The sequence below is a fragment of the Eulemur rufifrons genome, chromosome 1 (genome assembly GCF_041146395.1).
Source record: "Eulemur rufifrons isolate Redbay chromosome 1, OSU_ERuf_1, whole genome shotgun sequence".
Classification (NCBI taxonomy): Eukaryota; Metazoa; Chordata; class Mammalia; order Primates; family Lemuridae; genus Eulemur; species Eulemur rufifrons.
In genome coordinates, this window is record NC_090983.1 from 38,929,873 (window position 1) to 38,947,227 (window position 17,355).

A 17,355-nucleotide genomic window follows, 5' to 3' on the forward strand; every position below is an offset into this window, starting at 1 on the left:
ATGTCTGTTGAATGATCTCTCCTTTAAGAATTTCTAGGAACGCTCCCTGAAGCCCTATCATTTCCAAATGGAAATCATGAAGCAAAGGGGCTACATGCACTCTGGATTTCCTAGGGTTTTGATAGTATATAATCACATCTCCCTAAATTCTTTCTATCCAGCCAGCTTTAATTCTTTCAATAATCATCCCCTTCAATATTTCACCATAATTTAGAATCCTCTGCTAATACTAGGAAATAGAGAAATATGGTCAGACCATATGTTTCTTTACTGGAAAAAAAAATGTTTGATGAGGTAGGTCTGCCTATTTTCATTTTACTTAGCACAGGTGGAAAAGCTCATGATTTTGTTATTTCTTTTCTTGTCGTGTCGCCCTGTTAAGCCTTGAAAACCAAAGATAAAATTGAGCTTTCTGAAAGTTTTACCTACTCAGCCACTCACTTTCCAGGATCTTTCGTCAAGAAAACAATTGTATAGGGTAAGAGACCAGAGATAGTGCAGGAAACAAGCAAAGGCAGAACTACAGCCTCGCCGAGTGAACAGTCCCAGACCAGGTGTATTTGGGGGCAAGAGGGAGTGGTTAGAGATGAAAAGGAGTTCAAAGCCAAACAAGGTTTAGGTCCACAGAGACCATGCAATGCTCTAAAAGCAGATGAGTCTGATATAAACCATTAAGTTTTCTTCTTGCTCTGGTTGTCAGGAAGCTGAGAATTATATATTTATTGTTCACTACCATAAATATCTCTGTATGACCTCCCTTTCCAGGTGTGCAGGATGTGTGGCAGAGTTGGAGAAAATTGCTGTGGGCCTGGGGGCCCCAAACTGAGCACTGGGATGTGAAACTTTATGTTCATGATTGCAATTCAGAAAACCAAAGGGCAAGGGAAGGGGTGGTGATCTGAGGACCCGAAACCAATAAAGCATGCAAAGGCTAATAAACGTGGGAGCAAGAGACTTCATGTATGGAGTAGTGCATACAAGAGATGTGAGTTCTCAAGAATGCAACCTCTACTGTGAGCATTCTGGAAACAATTAAAGATGCTAAGGTGGAAAGTCCTCAGTTGTGAAACACTTGCTAACTTCCCCCTACCTTTCATGGGATTGTTCATTATTTATGCCATGCTCTACCAGGAAGCAAGGAGAACTTTCATCCACACAGTTGACAACTCTCAAGCACACAGTTGGCAATTTATAGCACCTGGCAACTCCTACTGGCTCTCCTATCGTGCTCCTGCTGGTCATTGCTTACGTACTATTCGAGCAGTTCTTCCCTCCCAGTAACAAGCTGCCTGGGGTCCCAATACCTCCATTTTTCTATAACTTTTCAAAACTTTTTATTATCTACTTTACCAAAAAGTCAGTATTTTCACATTAATATTAGACTTGACTCTTCCCAGTTTTTGACTATCTTCCTCCCAAATATTTGTGTCTGTAGAGTTGTATTTACAACCGCCTTTAACCTGAAGTCACATAACTATTTCAATGGGCCCTACAATAAATATTTACTGCTGTTGAGGATGTGAGATGTTCTAAACCCAGAATTCAGAGGTTGTAAAGCCATGATCTAGACAGCACTATTTTGAACTAAATGAGATAATTGATGATTAATACAATGATAATAAATATCTGCATGATGGTTTATATTTTATGAAATACTTTTACAGTACTTATGCCATTTTAACTACACAACTTCCTTAAGTAGTGGTGTGCAAATTCTTATTATTTCTTATTTACAGGTGGGAAAATTTAGACCCTAGGTGGTGAGATGACTTGTTCAGGATCAACAAGTTTTAAATGTCAGAGCTGGGACCCAGAACCAGGATATATGACTCCAAGTCAAATATTCACTGCACCACTATGTCATGGTGGCCTTTTCCTGTCTTGAGCCTACGTTAGAATTGAAGTTTCAAACTAAAGGGCACTCACCATTTTGCTGGAGAAACTGAGCAGCTGAATGTCACTGTCGATGCTTTCAGTCTTGGGTCTTTATGGTTGTTTCACGATTGCCTGGTCTTTACATCTCCTAAATGCCTTTCGTATTTAATAAATGTCAGAGACAGTGGTCGGTCATTGTCATTTGACTTTTTAATGATGTGATGAAGAATATACAAGTGGCCTGTGTACAGTTGCCTCAGAGGTCCACTCGAAGCAGCGAGTCACTGTAAAGATAAGCATTTGGCCATTATATTCATTTATTTTAGGCAAGGATGCTACTTTAACATTTACTCTTTCTTCTTTGAAGCTGATAAAGAAATGGATGACTCTTTTGACTGTTGATTGTGATGACAGAGGGAGATATTGTCCCTCTTTGCAGGAATCAGAGCTGGGTTACATTGGAGAGGCTGTGGGTAAACCACCTACTAGGCCCAAACTCGTCCCTAGTGCTATCTCCTTTTATGTTTATTAAATGAAGGTGGATTTGGGGCCACTCTTTGAGAAGGACAGGATGAGGATGCTTTATTTTCCATCAAATCTGGGCACTCAGAGTTCATATTAACTCCAGCTTCTTCCAGTGCAAAATGAAATGGAATATATTAGCTGTACACTGAACAGTTCTCCATTCACCCCTCTCACTTGCATGCCTGTTCTCACTCCTCCAGAATAGATAAGAGGGTTTCATTTTTTTTAATATAAAGACTTCTTTTCAATGTTAAAAAAAAAAAGAATATAGGCTCCCACATGACAATAATTGTAATTTTGGTATCTATTGAATAAGAAAATATAGAATAACAAAAGGCTTCTGTGAATTCAATACTATGTTTAAAAAGAAAACTTTGTATTTTATTCACCATGATATTATCAATATACTTTTGGAAAAAAAGTAGTATATTATGCAAGACATATTTATGTTTCGTCTGCATATGGATTCACAACCATCCACCCACCCGTACCTCCTTCCTGCTTTGACTCACAAGCGGAAAACAACTGATCTAGATTTTTTGATTCTCAGACTATTCCATTATCTGAGCAGTCCCCATAGCCCAACTACTCCAGGTATACAGGCCTGCCTTTTGGGCACACAGGGCAAAGGGCATCTGCTTGGTACGGATTCATTCATTTCTTCAGCAAACATTTCTTGAGCACCTCCAAATACCATGCTAGGTCTGGGTCCGGGTGACTACTGGGGACTTCCCCGTGCACTAATGTGTGAAATTGCACTAGTCAGAACTGCATTCCCTTCCTAGCTTAGATCTCTCAACATTTGAATTTCCCTGACAAAGATAATACCTTAAGTTGTAGTTGCTTTTTAATCCTAGCTACACAGTAAAATCATCTGAGAGACTTTAAAAAGCTTTAATATCTGGATCTTACCCCAATCCAATTAAATTACACTCCGTGGGAAAGGGAAACCCAGACACTTTTGGCTTTTATTTTGTGTTGATTAATTTTTTTTTATTTCAGAATATTATGGGAGTACAAATGTTTAGGTTACATATATTGCCTTTGCCCCGCCTGAGTCAGAGCTACAAGCATGCCCATCCCCCAGGCAGCGTGCACTGTACTCATCCCCTCCTCCCCCCCCACCTGCCCTACACCCGATGAATGTTATTACTATATGTGCACTTCAGTGTTGAACAGTTAATACCAATTTGATGGTGAGTACATGTGGTGCTTGTTTTTCCATTCTTGCGATACTTTACTTAGTAGAATGGGCTCCAGCACGATTAAGATTTTTAAATTTCCAGATGATCTAATTTTTTGCCAGGTGTCTTAGCTTGTTTGTGTTGCTATGAAGGAACACCTGAGGCTTGGTAATTTATAAAGAAAACTAGGTTTATTTGGTTCAGGGTTCTGCAGGCTGTAAAAGAAACACAGTGCCAGCATCTGCTTATGATGAAGGCCTCAAGCTGCTTCCACTCCTGGCAGAAGGTGAAGGGGAGCTGGCATGCACAGAGATCACATGGTGAGAGAGAATACAAGAGAGAGAGAGAGAGAGAGAGAGGAAGGCTTCAGGCTCTTTTTAACAACCAGCTCTCGTGGGAACTAACAGAGCTAGAACTCACTTATTACTGCAAGGATGGCTCCAAGCCATTCATGAGGGATCTGTCCCCACGACTCAAACACCTCCCATTAGGCCCCACCTCCAACATTGGGGATCAAATTTCCACATGAGATTTGCAGGGGTCAAATAGCCAAACCATAGCACCAGGTGAGAACCATTGGTTTCTCGATGTTTCTAAAAGCCCTAAAGGAGGAGAAAGCAAGAAGAACGTGGGGCAATGCCTCTGAATGTGAACAGGACCTGGAGGTCAGAGCAGGAAAGCAGGGTGGAGGAAGAAGAATTCCAGAAGACAAATTTCATCAACCTCATAGCTCTGCCCTCGACTTGTGACCTCGTCTTACACTGAACATTTCACTTAGGATATTTTCATCCAAACATTTCTCCTTTGGCTGAACATTTCCTCCAATAAACACTAATATTTATTGAGCACTTGATACTGAGTATCAGGCATTAAGCAAAGTTCTGCCCTCATAGAATTTACATTCTAATTGGGGAGAAAGTTATCTATTTGGTACCTCTGGTTATTATTTCTTTTCTTCTATTAGCTGTCATCTCCAGGTACTTGGCATTACTCTGATCAGATGCTGATGGCTCTCATATTGGACTTTTTTCTATGTCACTATGCAGATGTATCATGCTGGTGTTTTTATTTATTTATTTTTCCTATTTATTTATTTATTTTTAATTCAAGATATTATGGGGCTACAAACATTTTGGTTACATGAAATGTGTTTGCCTCACCCAAGCCAAGGCTACAAGTGTGTCCTTCCCCCATACAGCGTGCTCTGTTTCCATTAGTTGTGGGTTTACCTCCCCACTCCTTTCACCACCACCCCACCTAACCGGCACCCAATGAGTATTACTACCATGTGAGCATATTAGTGTTGATCAGTTAGTACCAATTTGATGGTGAGTACATGTGGTGCTTGTTTTTCCATCCTTGTGATACCTCACTTCAAAGGATGGACTCAATCTCTATCCAGGATAATAAAAGAGGTGCTAGATCATCACTGTTTTTTGTAGTTGAGTAGTATTCTGATATACATATACCACATTTTATTAATCTACTCATGTATTGATAGGCACTTGGGTTGTTTCCACATCTTTACAATTGTGAATTGTGCTGCTATAAACATTCAAGTGCAGACATCTTTATTATAGAATGTTTTTTTTCCTTTGGATAAATGCCTAGTAGTGGGATTGCTGGATCAAATGGTATTTATATTTTTAGCTTTTTGAGGTATCTCCAAATTACTTTCCACAGGGGTTGTACTAATTTGCAGTCCCACCAGCAGTGTAAGAGTGTTCCTATCTCTCCACATCCACACCAGCATTTGTTGTTTTGGGACTTTTTGATAGCGGCCATTCTCACTAGAGTTAGGTGATTATCTCATTGTAATCTTGATTTGCATTTCCCTAATGATTAGAGATATTGAGCACTTTTTTATAGGTTTAATGACCATTAGTCTGTCTTCTTATGAAAAGTTTCTGTTCATGTCCTTTGCCCATTTGCTGATGGGATTGTTTGATTTTTTCTTGTTGATATTCTTAAGTTCTCTATAGATTCTTGTTATCAGCCCTTTATCAGTGTGGGGCTCACTCCTTTAATGCTAGCACTTTGGGAGGCTGAGGCCAGAGAATAGCTTGAGGTCAGAGTTTGAGACGATCCTGAGCAAGAGCCAGACCTCTCTTTACAAAAAATAGAAAAATAAGCTGAGCATGGTAGCGCACACCTGTAGTCTCAGCTACTTGGGAGGCTGAGGCAGGTGGATGGCTTGAGCCCTGGAGTTTGAGGTTGCAGTGAGCTATGATGATGCCACTGCACTCTAGCCAGGCTGACAGAGTGAGAAATATATATATATATATACATACACACACACACACACACACACACACTCTTACTGCTACCAGGATATCATACTTAATTTCCTAAGACCATTCACTTTTCCCCTCTCCTGGACTTTTTCATAGTTTCACTCTTCTCAAATACCCTAAACTTCCTTCCTGTCTTCACATTCCTACTTCACCGTGAAAATTAAAGCAATAGGAAGAGAACTTCCATAGAGCTCCGCCACCGTATTTACCCACCCACAGCATCTGCATCCACAGTCTCTGCCTCCACGCCTGTCACTGTTCACGATCCTGCCCAGAGCCAGCCCTCCTGTTACGCCACACCCCATCCCCTGTAGCTACTTAAGGACGTCATTCATTCCAGCAACTCTCATCTCTTTCTCTCATAGCGATTTTTTACTCAATTGGATCATTGCCATTCAAATACAAATAATATGCGGCTGTGTCTCCTATCTTAAAAAAACATTAAAAATAAATAAAACAGTAACTTCTCTAGATTCCACTTACCTCATTGGCTATGGTCTCATTTCTCCTCTTCCCTTTGAACAAAAACCTCTCCAGAAAGTTACCTACAGTGACGCTCTGTATTTTCTTTCCTGCCATCCTCCACTAAAACCAGTTCAATCGGATTTTTACATCACTACTCCATTGAAGCCGTTCTGAACAATGTGACCAAGATCCACCACGTGGCCATGTCGGGTAGCCTGGTCTTCTTGTTTGGTCAGCAACATCTGGCACGGTCGATCACTCTCTCCTCGATGTGCTTTCTTCACTTGGCTTCCACGTTCTGCTCTTTCTCTCCTGTCTCACCGGCTGCTCCTTTTTAATTTCTGGTTCTTCCTCTTCTCTCTGACCCTTTAATGTAGCAATGCCCAGGGAATGAGCCCTTGATCCTGTTCCTTTCTCAAACTACAGTGATTCTCTTGGTGATCACAGCAGGGTTATGGCTTTCAATACCAGATAGGCTACTGACCTCCAGATGTCTATCTCCAAGTCAGACCCCACTCACAAACTGCAGATTTGTTTGTCCTTGGATATAAAATAAGCATGCCAAACGCAGCATGCTCAAGTGTGAACACCTGATCTTACTGCAAAAACCTGCTCTACTCTCAGCCTCCTCTATTTCAGTTGATGGCAACTCCACATTCATCACATGGAACACCCTAGAGTCCACTTTGATTTTCACTTTGCTCTTTCTTTCACAGCCACATCTAGTTCAACCACAAATCTTGCTGGCTGTACTTTCAAATCTAGGCAGAATCTGAATGCTTTTTGCTACCTCTCTGTTGCCACCTGGTCTAAGCCATCATCTCTCACCTGGCTACTGCAATAGGCTCTGAATAGTTCTCCCACTCCCACCCTCACCCCTTTACAAGTTAGGCTGAGCAGAGCAGCCAGAGTGATCCTTTCAAAACATATCACTCTCTGCTCAACATCTCCTACTGTCTCCCCATTTGCGCAGAGTAAAATACAATGGCTGATCTTACAAAGCTGGACAACAGCATCACACTCATCTCTCTAACCTTGTCTCCAACGATCTCGCCCCTTGATCACTCCAGACACACTGACTGGCCCCTTTCTACTCTTAGAAGATGGACTAAGCAGTCTCCAATCTTAGCACATATGCATTAGCTGTTCTCTCTTCCTGGATGTTATTTCCAGCTTGGTTAACTCCCTGACCTTTTTTCGTGTCTTCGCAAATGCCACCATATCACGGAGGCTTATTTTCACCACCTTGGTTATTACTACAACAACACACTGCAAGAACACAACTGTATTAGAACAAACACATACAGACACGTACTGCCAGTCCCCACTTACCCTGTTCCATTTCTTTCTATTTTCTATGTCATTTATCTCCTTCTAAGATATTTGATAATTTATTTAGTCCTTTGCTATCTATTAAACTATCTTCTCCTTCTCCCTACCTCCCCCTCCTACAATGCAAAACAAAAAACAAAAACTCTTTAAGAACAGGGATCTTTATAATATTCACTGACCTATCCCAAACCTACAAATTCATGTAACATGTTCAATAAAGCAATAAAAACAAAGTCCTCCTGGAATTTATAACTCACAGATTTTAGGTATAATCCAAGGTTCTATAGCTAAACACAAGAGCTAAAACTTGAACTCAGACATTCTGAATATAACTTCAATGATCTTTCCACCATAATGCTCTAACTTCCAGATAAGAACAACTCCTTCTCAAACCTTTAAAACACCAATATTATTTTTGTATCTTTATAATTTCATAAAATAAAATATATTATTTTAATTATTAGCACAGATATACACTTTTGTATATATGCATCTTTGATAAATTAACTGTGAATTGATGACGTAGTTTGCACCTCCAGAACTTCTGTTTTGTGCCTTAAAATCATTGCTTTCTTAGACCTCTTTACTTTCTCTTTACTACAATTAGCAACACTAGCAGATAATTTTCTTTTATAGCCCATTTTACACAAAGAAATGAAGTTTTTTATCACTTCAGGAGAGCTAGGATGCATGATAATGAGTATAGAATAACACAGCCAAGTTGAAATTCAAAGGCTGTTGCTGGACCCCTCCCTCCTACTTCTGAGAGTCATTCCAGCACATCAGTATTGCAAAGCCTGCAACTGAAATTCATTCCTCAGCAAAATTGCAAATCATTACATGTTAAGTTGCTTGAAAGTAGTCAAAACTGCAAATGTGTAAGCCTCAAATTCCAATAATCTCCTGTAATTGGACTAGATCATTACAACAGACATCATGAAATAGAGGGCTGGGAGACAGACGAAGAAGAAAAATGTATTCCAATAACTAGGAGCTTAGTATTTAGAGTTAGAATTTTTTCAGCTTTGGGCAACTCTCTGCTCTTCCAGGTGGTGGCAGTAGGGAAAGTAGCAAAAACAACAATGAAAGCTGTCAAAGTAAGACATTTTAAATGTTATAACTATGATTCATAAATATAAAATGTGTCAAAATTTGCATAACTTATTAATGAGAGAACCAGCAGGATGATAAACCTGGTTCAAAGGGTATTTGGTGAACTAAGGAGTTCAGAAACTGAAGGAAAAGAGTTGCAATGAGATGAGGTTAGATATACAGCTGACTGAAATTCTACAGAGCAGTACAACTGTAACCTTTAGGGTCATATTTTCTGCTAGACAGAAAACATCTTCTCTACCAGACAAAACTCCATGTATTAAAATATAACTTCACATAATCTGGGCCCTAATCAATAGCTAATAATGTGTTAAACAAAAGGATATTATCCCAAAGTAATCCTTGTGTGGGCTTGTTAGACAATGTCACAGCATGACACAGAAAGGACGCATGGCCATCCCTTTGCCTTATTTCTAATTTTTTGATACTGGTTTTTTTTTGTTTGTTTGTTTGTTTGTTTGTTTGTTTTTTAGCAAAACTAAAGTAGGAGAGCCTTCTCTTTGAGAGCTGCCTTTGGAGAAACACTATTCCTTTGCATTAGCAATGCGTCTGGTCTGTTTTTAAAAAGAAATTCTTCCTGGTTCCAAATTCTAAAAAGATTCCTTCATACCATACCCTATTTTAGTAATAGAGTATTTTGTTTGAATACCATATTTCTTCTGTAAAACAAGAATGTTAATTAATAATTGAAGAATCTCATATATCAGTCTGACTTGTAAATTGTATTCAAAGAAATCCTCAACTTTATTTTAGAAATGGATAGCTCCTTAGTGAGGAACCTTAGAATAAAACAACATCTAGAAAGGTTGAGCAATTTGCCTGAGGTCACATTATGAATCTGAAACTAAACTGATAGAGAACTTGAAATTAAAGCAGAAAAGCATGCGGGACTATATCAGCTGTAGAAATCCCAACTTCCTGTGCTTGGTCTATGGATAGCCCTGATCTTGCAACCCTCGAGTAATGCTGATGGGCCAGAATCCAGGCTTTACTGCCAGGAGCTCAGGTTTAGGGACTGAGAAGGACTTTTTGATGACTAGTAATATATTACCTTTTCCTCACCCATCACAAGGTTTGTGACTACCACCCCTATAACAAAAGATAATAACAAGAGAAAAGCATGACATATTTATTTAATGTAAGTTTTATTTGACACGAGAGCCTTGATAAAGGAAGACCTGAAGACCCAAGGAAACTATTTTTATGCTTAGTTTCAATGAAGAAAGGACAGTCGTGCAGAAGTATGATTAGACAAAAGGGGGTAAGATCTAATCATAATAAACTAGGAGGAACTTAGCAAAGCCTGTTTGTTCAGATTCTTCTTGGCCTTTCTGTGTCTTTATTCCTTTCCTCAAGGTATAGGGCAAGACACCTGTCATATGAGGGCCTCTTAGGGGAAAGGTAGGGAGAAGGTCAGAGTCACCTTCCTGCTTCTGTGATTTTCTCAATTTTCTTCAGCTTAAAATACTCAGTATGCCAAGGTATCATATTTTGGGGTATCATGTTCTAAGTCCCGACAGTAATTTTCTCCAATAGGATGCACAGTGAAAGAAATAGATTAATTCAACTGCAGTTTAAAAAAAAGAGAAAGAGAAGATTGAAGCTTAGACACAATGCTATTTAAATTGGCAAGTCTGAAATTATTTTGTCTTTTATAACTTCATTTTCATCTTTTCTGATTTTTTCTTCCACTTGTTTTTTTCCAAATCTACCTTCTTGAGAAAGAAAACCCTTTCCTTTTAGAAAATAAGGTAGCATTGTTAAAATAACCCAATTTTAGAAAAGATAGATATACAGTACATATTATGAGACCTAAAAACAAGAGAATTTAACAACCGTGTAACTTTTGACAGCAGATTAGAATGTATGCTATTTCTCCTCTTCTTTTTGATTCTTCTTATCTACAAATTGAATTTCAAATACAGGATTAGCTGATAGTTTTGAAAGAGAGAAAGAGTTTTGTTACTTTTTAAAAGTATTTATGTTGGTCACAGTAATTATGCTTGGACAATAGTATTCTTTCATCACGAATTGGTGGAATACTGATTCTTCCCCTATCAAAGGACCTAAAATTATTTACTTCAAACTGGGGATGTGCCACTGGAAAATGAAGCTTAATGAGTGTTCAACATTAGTTGCTAATTGCCACCTTGATTCTGCAATTCCTAAAGCATCTCTCAACAATAGACTCCATATGATTTTAAATTAATTCAAATCTACATTAACTTAAAATGTTTGTGAATGCCACATGGCACTTTTATATTGATGGAGACAGAGAAAAGCTGTCAGAAAAGATAGGATAAACCAAACTAGAATGTCTGAAACGTTCAGGAGTAGTTGTAATATCAAGAATACACTATTTCAGTTATATTTCAAGTTTTAAGCTCACAGTATCCTGTAATTATCTTAAATCCAAAGGGCAGGCTTCATGCTTACTGTTCAACCTGGACTATTCAAAATACATTGTTTATTAAAATACTCTAAATATCCTATTCAAAGTACTGAATAAAAAGCTTTTTAAATGGACGCTGATGATTCCTATTGAGCTCTCTCTTCCTCAAGGTTGTTAATAAACATTCACTTTTTGAAATAAATGAGTATATCCAAATAGCAAACAGATGTTTCAGTAAAATCTGGACAGCTTAATCTGTCCAGAGCAGTATTTCCTAATAGTTTTCTTGCCACATTCAAATGATTTTATATTCTCCTTCACTTTGGCTAAATGTAAGCCAAAAAGGAGAAATATTACTAGTCTGACGCAAGCGAGTGACCCGAGTCAGGGTCCCTGGCCCTGTGCTATCACAGGACAAATCAAAGCCTTCAATGGTCAGGGACCCTTATGATTGAGAAACCACTCCTTTAGAATGGCTTAACTCATTCCTAAGACCTGTGATCTTCTATGAATAGTTAGATAAAAAGGAGTAATTTAAGTTACTTCCTGCCATCCTAGGGAGTGAAAATACCTAGTTTCTAGGAAAATGTCTTTGTTACTAATCAACTTTTAATTACATTTTATTTCTCTAAGTTCGGAAAACTTCAGCATCTCCATTCCCCTAGGATAAAAATAGTTTCTAACTGTTCTTTAAAATATGATGAATGAACAATGATCGTGTTCATTTTGCATCTGAATTAAACTGGCATGTAGGGGTGTAGCTGGGGAGGCAGGGGGAACAAGGGAGCTGAAATTCCCCATGAGCCTAACTAAACTCCCGGGGTTTATTAGGTGAAAGTCACAGGTTCAAAAATGTCCTCTGGCCATTGAATCATGTCTGTGTTCCAGCTGACCTTTTTTTCCCTTTAGACCTCCTTACAGTCACTAGGAATTTATATCTTGAGCAATATGTATCATTTTTAAAATAAAATCTCTTACTGGAACTCACATACAAAGTCACTAAGGGCACACTTTGACCTCCTCTAGTGAATTGACAGATTGGGATGACTTTACCATGCTGATCTTCTCTGTACTCCCTGAATTTCCTGCATCAGGTAAGTATTTATATAGATTTAAATGTGAAAGTTCTCGGAAATTAGCTATGATTTTGTGCCCAGGGCATGGAAGACGCTAGCTAAATGCTACCTTTGGAGGTTTTGTTTGTTCACCCCCTTCACAAAGAGGTGATGGGATAGAAAGGGCAAAGGAAAATGTTTTTTTGTTAGATAAAGAAAAAAAGGCCTAAAAAAGAAATGTCAAAGATAATGGGAGCCAAGGAGACATTCAAAAGCCAAAGGTGACATCATCACTTTTCACCTTACTGCCAATAGACCCTGTATTTTTCCGAATGGAATTACATAAAAATATGTTTATGTGATTCTAAAAGAATAAAATTTCACTATCTCAAGAGTTAATACAATTTCCCAATTTCCCATGCCCTTAGGGATTTTAGATTAGAACACAATCTGTGCATTATATATCTAAACAAGTAAAAAAATGTTGTGCTTAATGATAAAGTTGAGCGAATACACTAGGAACATGACATGCCCTGAAGTTATCATTTATAATGAAAACAAAAATAATCTGAGAATAAAAACCTTGAAGAAATAAGACAAATAAATTCACAATCAGGCAGACAGTCAATGATGAAGCCAGAAATCCAATTTGCTAGTATAGTCTACACCCTGTTGGTAACAAGTTAGAAAAGCCCCAGGTGGCCGGGCGCGGTGGCTCACGCCTGTAATCCTAGCACTCTGGGAGGCCGAGGTGGGCGGATCATTTGAGCTCAGGAGTTTGAGACCAGCCTGAGCAAGAGGGAGACCCCATCTCTATTAAAAATGGAAAGAAATTATATGGACAGCTAAAAATATATATAGAAAAAAAAAAATTAGCCAGGCATGGTGGTGCATGCCTGCAGTCCCAGCTACTCGGGAGGCTGAGATAGGAGGATCCCTTGAGCTCAGGAGTTTGAGGTTGCTGTGAGCTAGGCTGATGCCACGGCACTCACTCTAGCCCAGGCAACAGAGAGAGACTCTGTCTCAAAAAAAAATAAATAAATAAAAGCCCCAGGTGTCCATCCTATGTTCAGTCTTTTCTTTGTTTTTTTTTTGTTGTTGTTGTTGTTGTTGTTTTTTATGAATGGAAACATTTTATGTGTAAAAGAAATGATAAATTAATGAGTACAACCTATTACAACAATATTGGTAGCACATGTTCAAGTTATAAAATAAATCATTTAAAACACATTTAAGTTACTCAAAGGCTAGTTTTGAAAAAAATGGGAGGCCACATCAAGGAAAGCACATGCAAGAAGATGTGGAAAGTGGTGAGTAGCCTTAGCCAGTCTTTTCTCCTTCCCAGCCTCTCGGGCTCAGTAGGTCTGTGCTGTATTATTCCCTGGGAAGGACTGGTGTTTTCCTTCTTGTAGATCACATGCAGCAAAGTCAAGCTTGAATCCTCTTGACTTTTTTTCTTTGTAAGGCAGCAAGTCCCCTGTAACCAAGGCAACCAGTACCAGCTCTGGTTACCTGTTCCATATTGCTGTGCTGTCCAAGGTTATATTTGTAACCATAATGAACATTTTTGATAACTTCAGAGCTCCAGACAATATTGAGAATCTTTGGAAGGTCTTTTCTAAACAGGAAGAGATACTTTCATTCTCCTAAGTTTTATTAAATTAAATTTTTATTTTGGAATAATTTTAGATTTACAATAAAGCTGGAAAGATAACGCAAAGTTACAGTATACTCCCATCTGTCATTAATATCTGACATTTCCATAGTACATTTGTCAAAGCTAAAAAAAAAAAAAAAAAAGCATTGGTACATTGTTATCAACTAATCTCCAGATTTATTTGAATTTCACCAGATATTCTATTCATATTATCTTTCTGTTCTAGGATCCAATCCAAGGTACCACATTTCATTTACTTATCATGGGTCCCTTGTCTCCTCTGGTATATGACAGTTTCTCAGTATTTCCTTTTTTTTTTTTTTTTTTTATAAACTTCACAGTCCTGAGGAGTACTGGCCAGGTATCCTGTAGAATGTTCCCAATCTTGGTTTGTCTTATATTTTCCCAGAATTAGGCTGGGATTATGAGTTTTGGGAAGGAAAAGCAGAGAGATGAAATGCCTTCTCATTTCACCTTGTCAGAGAATACATAATACCCAGCATGACATCTCTAACCACAAAACCTTCATCATTTGGCTAAAGTAGTGTCTGGCAGGTTTCTCCACTATAAAGTTACCATTTCTCCCTTTCCATATAGTCTATTATTTGGAACTAGCCTACCCTCAGGGAAGAGAGTGTTCTACTTCCTGAAGGGGAGAGTACATAATATATACTACATGGAATTCTTTTGTAAAGGGGATTTGTCTCTTCTCCATTTATCTATTTAATCACCACTATTTATTTCTATCAGTATATACTGATTTATTTTTATTTTATACTTAGGGTTACAATCCAACACTACATTATTTATTTTGGTACTCAGATCGTTCCAGCTCTTTCAGGTTGGTTTCTGTGTTATTGTGACACGGCCCCATTCTACTACTCAACACTCCTTATTCCATTTCCCTGATTTAATCTTTCACACAGAGCACCATCAAGCATGCTCACATACCTTTTATTGCCTGGGTCTGCCCTTGAGAATGTAAGCTCCTGAAAGCAAGATTTTCCCTCTTGTGCTCATGACTGCGTCCTCAATCCCTAGAACAATGTCTGCCCTTTTAGAAACTCAAAAATGCATGTTGAATGAAATCGATTTTTTTCTTGGTCATTTCAGGATCTCAATCCAGTCATTTCAAGGTTCTGGGCCTTCCTCACTTCTCCCTGGGGGCCACCTAACTTGTTCTAAACAAAACATCCAGGCAGGGTTCCTTGTATAAAGCTTTTTGTCAAGAGATGGTACAAACCTGGCCTTGACTGACTCACCTAAGGCCAATACAGCCAGTAATGGCTTCCTTGGCTTATCTCAGGACAAGAGGTAGCAAGGAAAATGTGACCTTTCAGTAACTAAGTGCTCTAGAGTAGTGGCCTCCAAAGAAGGGGCACACAGTGCAAGAGTTCTAAGTATATATGTACACACACACACACACACACACACAGTATTATTTCTATTCTATCTAACGAAAAATAATGAAGTAGTTAGCTTCACTATTACCGTGCATACGAATTGGCCCTGGCACCCTGCCTTGTTTTGTATGTCAAGTGACCATGAGCACATTAATTCCTAGTGTCTTGAGGGAGGATGAGAGCATCGCAAAGTCGGCAGTGGTACCCACATTGTTTGCTGGTTTTCAGCGTATTGGGATATGATGGAGTTAACCCATGCCTGGTAGAGCAGCCAGGTTCATCTGAAATTAAATTTGCTGATGTGGCTTTCTAGTAAGGAAATCAGCCCCTACAAATTAATGCAGCACCATGCATCGACCATCAGAGAGAGCAAGCTCAAGTCTCAGCAAACAGATAAATCCTCATGTTTTACCTGACTAGCACTGCAGCCACTTTCCACTGTATCATGTTATCTTGTTTTTAGCTAAATGAACCCTCAAACATTGGGCAAATGAGTTAAAGAAGTTGCCGCAGAGCAAACACGGATCACAGATGATGCTAAGAAGACAAGCAGGAGTGAATTAGATAATGGCAGCAGTGACAGTGACACTTACACGAGAACTCCGACTTAGCCACATGCAGACAAAAACAAGGAGAGTCTAATCCAGAGGCTGCCAAACTTTCTTGGATCAAAATGTTTTTGGTGTTTCAGTAATGTTTTCCTAGCGCCCCCAGACAAAAGATTTTTAAAATACCCAAGAGTTTCATTTATTAAGCAGTTAGGCTCAAAGAACCAAATATCTGTTTCCTAACAACTTAGTAGCCATTTGAAAAAATAAGACACATAAATTGAAAAAAAATAATTTATTCTTTAACAATGACACTTACTAATAAGACGTGTGCACCTGTTGGGGACTGCACAGCTTCTCAAACCTTAGAATCAAATGGAACACAACACCCTCATTTCCTGTTCCTCTACATTGATTTCAAGAGACACTTGCTTTCTATCCCAGTAACCAGAAATACCTAGCACTGCAAATACACGCCATCATTGAAAATATTAAAGTGCAACCTAATGTTGAAAATGGGAACTACCTTGTGCCAGTAATTCATGTCGTGTCCGACAGATGGAATATTGCTGTTTCATTCAAAAATTTAAAGTATCTCACGTCATGCCTGTGAGTTTGCTGCAGCACCCTTAAAAAAGTGCCTGAGTCCAAGTCTAGAGCAGAAGATACATAAGATAAGACTAGAAAATTTTCTTAAACCAAATTGGAGGCGGGGAAATCTATTAAATACTATTAGAGTCATATAAAAAAATTCTGAAGCCAACTTAAAGAGGTTCTTTTTGGCCATAAATGCAGTTCGCGGAAACTCTAAAACCCAGTGTCCTTAAGAAATAAATAGCAAGTAAATAAAAAGAAAGAGAGGGAAAGAAATACCATGAGAATTTGGAGTGTGGTAAAAGTGGTAGATCAAATCTTTAAGGAAAAGATGGAACATTTAATACATAGTATTAGTATTACTGGCAGGCATTTGAAAAAATAAACTGGTCACTTATACTGAAATAAACCCTAAAAAAGGAAAAATTTAAATAATTTAAAAATCAATGTCCTAGAAATATACATAAGTGATTTGTTTTTAATGATATTGGCATGGAGAAGGTCTTTCTAAGCAAAATGTTAAACCCAAAATTTATAATAGAAAACATTGATAATTTTGACTACACACAAATTTTAAACTTTTGTGGGAAAAAACATACCACAAAAAAAATGTTAAAAGATAAACAACAAATTGAAAAAAAAATGTTTGTAACACATATATCAGGAAATGAGGTAATATGTTTAACATGCAAAGAATTTAAAGAACTCTTACAAATTAGTATAGAAAAATAATAAGCACTCTAATAAAAAAATGTATGAAGACATGAAGCATCAGTTCCCAGAAAAATAAATACAAGGAGATTTATTTCAGCTTTGTCCACAATAGATAAATTTTGGAAATACATGTTCACCGATGACAAAAAAAAAAAAAAAATACAGAGGGGACACATAGATTAAAATAAAATTAAGGCCGGGCGC